The sequence below is a fragment of the Drosophila suzukii genome, chromosome X (assembly GCF_043229965.1).
Source record: "Drosophila suzukii chromosome X, CBGP_Dsuzu_IsoJpt1.0, whole genome shotgun sequence".
In the NCBI taxonomy this organism is placed as follows: Eukaryota; Metazoa; Arthropoda; class Insecta; order Diptera; family Drosophilidae; genus Drosophila; species Drosophila suzukii.
Window position 1 is genome coordinate 1,036,666 of NC_092084.1, and position 9,599 is coordinate 1,046,264.

Consider the following 9,599-nt stretch of genomic DNA (forward strand, 5'->3'; position numbering starts at 1 on the left):
TTTATTTTTTGACTAAATTTCACATTTTTCATAAGGGGTAACATCGTCTATTTATGCGAAAATCGGTCAAAAATTAAAGTTTCCGGGTTTGAATGGCAATCGATTGGGAATTTAATTACGAGTTGAACGAGGTATGGCATTCCATATTCCGACCTTATTTTCCAAAATGGTTGCAAAAATACCTAGTTTTTTTGGGTCAAATAATAAGTCGAAGGATTTCAGACAAAAATAGCCCCATTTTTTTTTTTTGAGCTTTTTCAATCGTAACTTGGTCAAAAAGAGGTGGACAGCTGAAAGACCGACTGTTTTGAGCAGCTAACAACCTGGGGTTCCGATCCCCATAACTTTTCCGGAAATTAAATTTTTGACCAATTTTCGCATTTTTCAAAGGGGTTACATCATGATTTTTTGTTAAAATTTGTCAAAAATTTACGTTTCTAGGTTTGATTGCCAATCGATTGGGAAATTAATTGCGAGCTCAACGAGGTATGGCATTCCATATTTCGAAAACAGCAGAGAGACCGACAGACCATTTAATAAAGACTTTAAAAATCCCGCCGCCTGTCAACACGTCACTTCCCTAAGAGCCACGCCTATTGCGGATCCGCAAAAACACTCATTGAAAAACGACCGAAAGCAAAACCCTCGGGGAAAAATGGTGTGGCAATCGGGAAGGGGAGGGGTAACCGCAATGATCGATGGCTATCGATTGGAAGGATCTGGGAAAGTGAGCAAAACAATAAAGGGAAACAAGGAGGGGAACTCCTCGTAATTGCCGAGTAATGGCACAAGGACCTCTTCGCTGCTTCAGATCCTGATCTGATACTGGCCAGAAGCAAAGTTGTTCCTTTTTTTGCAATACCTATTTGCACATCGGTTTACCTTAGCTCTTGTCTTTTTGTTGATTTTGAATACACACAGAACAATGACAGATTCTTTTTGAGATCATAAAATATGGGATGTTTACTCCTTTTGTTATTTAATATTCAAATTAATTTCAAAAGCAAGTGGAATGCACTTATTGTTTAGTAATATTATATCTTTCTTAAAAACATACTGGTAATAAACGGTACTAAGAATTTCAACGCCAAGCTCTCTTTAATCGAAATATATTTAAAAAATTAATATTTATATTCCATTTTGTATGTCTTTTAGTTAAGATCTCTGATCTTTAGTTTCCACTACTTTTTTCTCAGTGCACCTTTCAGGCGGTGCAAGGAAGCGTAATTAACGCGAGTTGAGTAGTTGAGGTGCAAAAAAGGTGTTAGGAGAAGAGGGATCGAGGAACGGGGCTGACCGAGTTTTTAATTGAATGCATCTTAGCGTAAAAGGTGAAAATACTTTGCCATCCCCTCTCGGCACCTTAAAAGCGAAAGACAAGAGATTTGCGGAAGGTAAGTAAGAGCGGAATAAAATATTATGATGTAGTGATAAGAAAAAGGGTTAGTTTTAGATGTTCTTTAGAATATATAAATAAAAATATATAATTCATTTTATTTATTTTTGACTGATCTTTAGGACATGACAACCAGTTCAGAATTTCTATTTTTGGGGAAGTGGTCTCTTTAAAAGGGAAACCCTAGTCAAGCCCCCACCGCCCCCATATTCCTCGCTTTTCCGCCAGCCCCTTCCATCGTTCATCGTCGACTAGCTTGTGGCCTGTTTGCTTCGCTTGCTTGCCAATTTCCACTTTTCCGGTTTTAAGCTCTCACCAACACACATGACTTGCGCTCAGCTTTCCATTCATCCTCCCTCCCCCACAAAGCCCATCCCTTTGGCTCATTTTCCATTCGCTTATGCATTTTTCATCATTGCCGTGAGTTAACAAAAGTTCTTTAAGTAACTTTAACCAACTGTTAATGGTGCTTTGGTTCCTGAGACGCAGGTGCTTCATTATTGTAAAATAATAGCAACATAAATATGTACAAGTAAAAATACATGAACATGAACATACAGGGACTACATATATTTTAGTTGTATACCTTTTATTTTTTTTAGAATAATATTAAACGATCTCCATAAAACCTATGCAGTTGCTATGTGAGAAACGTACTTAATGTTGTTTTTAAGAGGATTTCAAGGAATATGTATTTTAGTTATATAAAAACACATATTAGCATTGCCGTGCCTTATCGGTGAATTAGCTAATGGGTAGTTTTTACAGTTGAATTTGCACATATTTCCGAGGTTTACGCCAAGAATGTGAAAGTGAGCGGAAAATCAAGCGGCATCACAATGATATATGGCAATCACGTTTGTAAGATGGATGTGCGGATCCTCGGATCGCTGTAAATAGCAACTGTAAACATTATGGCCTGTTAAGCACACCTCGCTTGATTAACTGCAAATTGCTGGCCAAACATCAACCGAAATCAGCGGCAGATTTATGGGTCTATACCCCCACTATATCCCCTATAAACATAAAATTTTTCGCATCCCAAACGAACCGAAGAAGTGAAAGATCAAATAAGAGAAACAAAACCCATGAGAATCTCCAGCGAAGCGTGCAACAATTATGTTTTTCCACCGGAGTCAAACAAATAAAAAATATAATTTTCATTAATAAAAGTTGGGGATGAGGAAAAACAGAGATGGTTTGGGAAGGGGGAGGGGGGAAAAACCAACTGAGAGAAAAGGAGGAAAACAAAAATAAATCAGCTAAAACCAGAGGAGGCCGCAGATTGTCGCTTGTCTCTGGTTTCTCGCTGTTTGATCGACAGTCGACCACTCCATCTTTCGGATCCGAGTCCGAATCTTCAAGCTCTCTCTCCCCATCTACTGATATACACCCGTCCCCCTCGCAGCCCCTATACCCCTCTCTCTTTCGCGGACCACGACGACGAGCGTTCATCATATACCCTTCAGTCCATTTAACACGTTTCTGACACTAATCCTGCCTTGATGAAACTAATTTTTTTCTCCGCTCGCTTGTTTTTTTCCTCCTCGTATTTTCCATGTGGCCCCGGAGCCCCGGTACCCCCAATCCCCTAACCCCGGTAGCCCCGAGACCCCCCCCACCTGGTCAAGCAGCCAGTTGATTTATTTCAGCGTGCGCTGCTGGTGATCTCCGATGCTTAGACAAAGTATATGGCTATATAAACTATATACTAAAGCGGCCAGCCACTGCGACAAAAATAGTCGAAAAGGTTATTAAAAAGTATTTTTTGTAATATTTATACGGCTAAGATAACAGAAAAATAGGCCTCATTTGGGAATTTTAAACTTCTTTTTAAGATTTAAATTTAAAAAAAAATTTATAGTTATACCCGTTACTCGTAGAGCAAATGGGTATACTATATTCGTCGGAAAGTATGAAACAGGTAGAAGGAAGCGTTTCCGACCCCATAAAGTATATAAATATACGTGTATTCTTGACTGTCTTTTACAACTTTCTTTTACTAGAGATCTTAAACATAGTATGTTTATCTGGGTAAACTATTTATTACCATATTTTGGTTTAATTTTGGTTTGGAAGAAATACACCAAATGAAAAACAAATTCCCAACGGTCGCTTATAAAAATCATAAACATTGTCTTTACATCTGGGTAAATTATTGGCTTATTATTTTTAAATTTATGTATCAAATCGAAACAAACGCACTTCCGATTTCTGCGAGTGCACAAAGTGACTGACAGCCGACGTGTTTTCATTGCCGCAGCTTCTGCTTGGGCTCATCGCATCTCTTATTTTTTCTCAACGCAACTCAACTCAACTGAAGTGAACTTGACTGGCTGAAAGTCGGCAAGTCGGAGACGGGACCCAGAGATAAAGACGGAGACGAGGCCGAAGAATCGGAGATCGGGGACTTGGAGACGGGGACTGGGATTGGGACTGGGCCGCGATGGCTTGCTGTGATATGTATGGCTATATCTCTGGCATGATCTTGCCACAAATTAGTTTGGTTAGCTGCCGTTGCCCGTTTCGATGGCCTGCTCTAAATGTGGCACCGAAGTCCTCCTCAGTTCGTTCAGTTCCTGATTTTGTCCATGGTTTTTTTCTTTTTTTCCCCATACCATCCTCCGTTGCCCTGTCAATCATTGAAATGTTTGCGAGCCCGAACTCAAAAGTCGAAGCGTGGTTAAAGCGACTTCAAGTCCGGTTCGGATTGGTTCGGGTTCTGATATCATTTCTTGGGTATGCTGTATTGGGAACTTACTTACTAACTAACCAAATATTACCTATAGATCACATGTCTTATGTGATGATACACTTAATCTAATGTCTACCATTTAGGATACACTCAAACTATATATTTAGCATGGCTTTAAGATAACATATCCATTTTTTTTTACAAAACGAGGACTATTTATTTATAACTGCATTCAAGGTATTCCTCAGTCGAAGATCTTTTATTTTCCATTCCGATTCTGGTTCTTCTTCGGACATTGCAATGTCATGCTTCATTTCCTGGGTTGTCAATTTGTCTGGCACTGGTCGTTGCTGATCGGCAGCGAGTGGAAATCAAATGAATTATCGCTTAAATGCCAGCAAATGATCAAAACAGCAGGTGTACGATGGAGTTGGGGATCTGGATCTCCGAAACGGGGTTGCCAAGGATATAATATCCTGGGTCGGGCGCAGCTTAAGGTCTTACAACATCATCTGGCCTAACGACCAAAAATCAGAAGTCGGAAATCAAAAGCGAGGAATGAGAAATGTGAAACCTACCCTCGCCAAGTTTTGATTCCGTTTGTGATTCCGTTTCGGATGCCAAGTGGATTGAGATAACTTAATTGCTGAAAAAGGGGGAGGACGATGACTACTTTCCACTTCTACGTTTACTACCACTTCCCCCAAAAACGCCCGCTTAAGTTCAAGGGGTAAGAACGTAAATCTCATTATCGATAACGCGATAATCGCCTGATAATCGGCCATGTTATCATCATCATCGTCATCATGAGGCGGCGGCGTCTTGGGCCCTTTGTCATCAGGTCTTCGGGCCCTTTCCGAACGGGTTTTTCCAGCGAAATCCGTGCGCATCATAAACTCATAATCACCTCGGTCCAAAAAAGGGGTTCGGATCTGGATGTGGGCTTAGTTCCTGGCCTTATTATACGGATAGGTCAGTTTCGTCTTTGGAAGCAGGTCGCTTTGCTCAGCAGGTCAGGATGATTTGCATCTGAGGACTACAATTATTGTTCTGTCCCTGGGATGAGGTGTTCCTTAAAAGGCAATATTGAATATTGATATTGATCGCCACTGAAGTTGAAATTATTGAATTATTACTATTTTACTATTTTTATAAATACCTTCATAATTTATCTTTTGATTAACATAAATTTTGGTTTTGGCTCTACCAAGAACCAGACAAATTGGCATTTAATATATATTTTAGTTTGTGATTCATTAGTACGTTTTCCAATCAAGTTTTGGTGGAGACATAAAACCTCGTTACTCCTCACAATTATTCAGCGCTTCATCTCGACCGGCTGCTGAAGTTTTCCATGTGAGGCAGGTTGATCTGCACCTTCTGGTGTGGTCTTCAACAGCAGGTCAGAAGAGTCCTCCCCGAGGACTTCACCTCACAGGTCGGTTTGGTTTCGTTTGGTTTGGTTTGGGCCCGAGATTAAATACTTGTCCGTCTGTCCCTTGGCATTTGTATTGTTTCCGCGCCCTGGGACAACAATGAAGGCGATTAAAGGCGTTTTATCCTGCTAACCGCAGCGTGGTCTTCGGCGGACCATCCACGACCATCCATGTCCATCCTTTTGGCATGCGGTTAATCCTTTGGCTATGTCGCACGCGAGGGAAGGGCGGAAAAGACGAAAGGACGCGGCTCGCAGGACGAATTGCGAATTACGGAGGGAGGAGGACCCCGCACAGGTACTCAAGGCATTACCCAAAACTTGTGCAGCTTACGCGAAAGTCCTTGCCTGAATCCAGGCTACCAGCGAGCCCTAGTCGTGCACTGTCAGAAATATGTGTGTATAGGCCATAGAAAAATTAAAATTGTTTTCAGTTTTCTTTCTTTTACAATTATTTTCAATTTTCTTTCCAATAAATAGATTTCACTTTCTTGTTACTTTTACAAAAATGAAAAAGTGGATCAAATTAAATGATTAATTCCGGTGTGAAGGGGTTTGTATATTTGTTTGTGGTATAAAGTACATATTTTATTTACATATTCTTTTAAAATAGTAATGTAATGTGTGTAATATATATTTTTTTGCAGTGCAGTCGGAGTCCTTGTCCCTCCAGTTGGTCCTTGCCACTTGGTCCTGCGTCGTGTGCGCGACCACTTTGCGGTTGCGAGCGCTTAACCGCATCATAAAACCATCAGCGAGCATAAAGGCAAGCCATTATAATCATCGGGCCACGCACAGCGAATAAACCTTGGGAATTAAGTCTGGGATCTCGGATCTCGGATCTCGAGTCTTGAGTCTCGAGAGCCTCCCCGCTAGGCTCTACGCCTACCTAGCCTTCTTCCAGATGCCCTGGTCCTGCGGCTCGCCTTAATGAAACTGGGAAAAAGGCAATGAATCGGCGGCAAATCCTCAAGAACTGGATCCGCTGCACTTGCCACACAACATACTAATCGAAAACCTCTCGCCCTTTCGGGCTTCTGGTGTTCTTTGGGTCTCCACTGATCCTTTCACAGTTGTATTGACTAACATCTCAAGTCCAGCTCGGACTAGATCAGAATAATATAATATATCTTAATAAGAAACATGATTTATACTTACTTACTTATTTATAATTTTTTATAGGTCTACAATTAGGTTTAACTATATTGAGATGATGAGTGCACCTAATGAAGACTATCTCCAGGGGATACTCTATTCTAATTGCAATTATTATTGACCGAACTCAAGCTCTTAGATTCAGATTATATATATACTCTTGTATTTGCCAAATTAACCGTGCACCGTGGACAATGGCATGTTAATTAGCGTAGGCCTTAGTACAATACAGTAAAATTATTGAAGCTATTCTCTGGCGCAACCCCCTCCCAGAAACGAACTCCCTGGACTTTGATGGCCTGTTGCCGGGCAACGAGCTTTCTTAATCAGGCTGCTTATGCCACGCCCCCATTGTCACCTTATTATACCACTGCCACGCCCTTTCGCAATTGCCCCGCAATTTGAGATCCCCGCTACAGCCAGAAAACCCCTTCTGAAGACAATAAAAGACAACGGCTGAGGCTAATGAAATTTACTGGCTCGAAAGAAAAACGAGAGATGTCATGCCGAGGTCCCTCCCCGAATTTGTAAATAAAAGTGTCATAAAATAAATTTAGGTACGAGTATTATTATTTAGGTTTTAAAATATAAAAAGACTTTTTTTTAAATAAAAGAGAACCAAAAATATTTGTATTCAAATTCAACTTTTAGTAATATGTTCTATATTTGTTTTTCATTAAGTATTATAACTATTATTTTAGTACAACTTGCTAAGTTTTTAGTACAACATAAATCGAAAGGAAAATTATTATAAAATAAACCTCTTACAAGTTTAATAATTTAGTCTTATATTGAATGTGAAAATTTCCTCAGTGCATACTGCATGCCACGCGCCTACGACAGAGGCTAATGAATGTGCTGGGCAATAAAAAATCAGCCAAACGAATTGTCGTTAATCAGCCAGCAAAAAAATGGGAAAAAATGGTGAAAAAATGGGGAGAAGAAATCTGGAAAAAGCTAAAAAAGCCAGGTAAGTTGCCTGCGTTTCTAGTTGGAAACCTGAACACCCACACATAAGACAACCGCCACCCCCCTTCCCCCACAGTTTTGGCCCACGGAGCAATCAAAACTGTCGCCTATGAAAAATGTTTTGGGGCAAATGGCGGCGAACTTTTCGCTGCTGGCGACTTGCAAAAAAAGGGAGAAACAAAAAATGATGGCAAAAGTACACCCACGTGTACATATGTGCGTTCAACTTTGAGTATTTTCATTTTCAAATCGGTTTTTTACTTGCTTTGCCTTTTTGCTTGCCTTTTTTCAGGGGGTTTGCTCGTTGACGTTGAAAAACTACGAATTGAAAGATACAATTTCAGGATTTTCAGAGACGGAATAGCTAAATCCAAGCTGGTGAAATTTAAAGTATACAATACACAGACTTTTAATAGATCAGGAAAATTAGGATAACTATATTTCTAAGTATGTTACACTTTTGGTTTTGGTACATTTGCTTTACCGTTGTTTTAAACAGTTATTTCGAATGAATTAAATATTCCCATTTTGCGTATATGGCTATTTTCGAATTTTTGATTTAAATTTAAATGTTAGATAAATCCTTTTTTAATCTACTTTTAAACTAAACATTTTCCAAGGGTATTTCGAATCATTGCCGTAATTTTATTTAAAATCCTATTTTTGGGTTAAACTTGAACATTTCCATTTCCATGCACTTTCTGCTTCTCTGAGTTTTACTCCAAAAACATTTTAAAGTTCCCCGCAACATTTTTAATGAAAATTAGTTTTTGTTTTATTTTATTCCTGGTGCTCCACAAATTTTCCAGACTTTCCTGTTGTTGCTGGAGACCCAATTTGTGCGCTAAGCCCTCCCCTCGAAGGGTAATTGCCTCATGTTTCATCTACACATCAATTAGCCGCAACAATTTAATTTGCCGCCTGGAAATGGGAAAAGTGCGAGAGCAGGAAAAAACACAGCGTTTTTGACAAGAAAAATCCATAAAATATTTGTGCAACATTTTCTCGCCCCCCATTCGCTGTGGGTGCGAGCGAGAGGGAGAAACAACTGTCGTCAGCTATTTCAAATTGTCATAAAAATTTGATAAGGTTTTTCCGCTGGTCCCCTAAATTTCCCTGCCCCCCCGAATTTTTTTTCCTGCGTCAGCTACACAGCAAAAATATAAAAAAAGTTAGGGCAAAAAAGTTTTGGTCGCTTGACTATATCATTTGCAGTCAGGCTGCTAGGAGGGATACACTTTTAAATAGCTACACGTTTACATACATTTGGAAATAGATAAGTAAGTATGCTATTATGTTAAATTAACTTGGTCATGAAGTAGTTTATAGTTGCAGCTCTTCAAAGAAATGTATTTTAATTTGAAGGATAAGTGATAATATCGTTAATAATTCTACCAATATTTTATTATGACATGATAAAACCTAAATAGTAAGTGATTTCTGAGTTCTTAGCTCGCGAAAAATCAAATCCACTTTGAGTTTCGAACCTTTTCGCCCTGTTTTGCGTAAATGATAACTGAACAATGGGGCCGCCCATTGGGGAGAAAGAGAGGGGGCGTGTTAAGAGCGAATGGCTGCCTCTCCCTCCCGTTATGTCTCTTTCCCTCTTCCACGTTAGTTGTTGTATGCGTTGTGTGTGCATGACAATTTGCGACGTAGAAGAAGGTACAGAAGAAGCAGCAGCAGCAAAAGTAGCGGTACTGACCAGCGTCCTTTAGGCGCCCGTCGCCACCCCTTTCCTTATCTTTCGCTGTTAGCTAACAAATTTTTGCGTTGTGTTCGCTGCCTTGTCGTTTTCATTAAAATTTCATTGCTGCCGCGCAAAAATACGAAGGACCTTCTTTTCCCCCCCCTTTTTATGACTATGTATTTTTTTCTCCACTTTTTTTCCTTTTCTGTAGCAACAACAAAGTTGTTGAACTGAATTTTTTTGGGGTGTGGTTCCACAC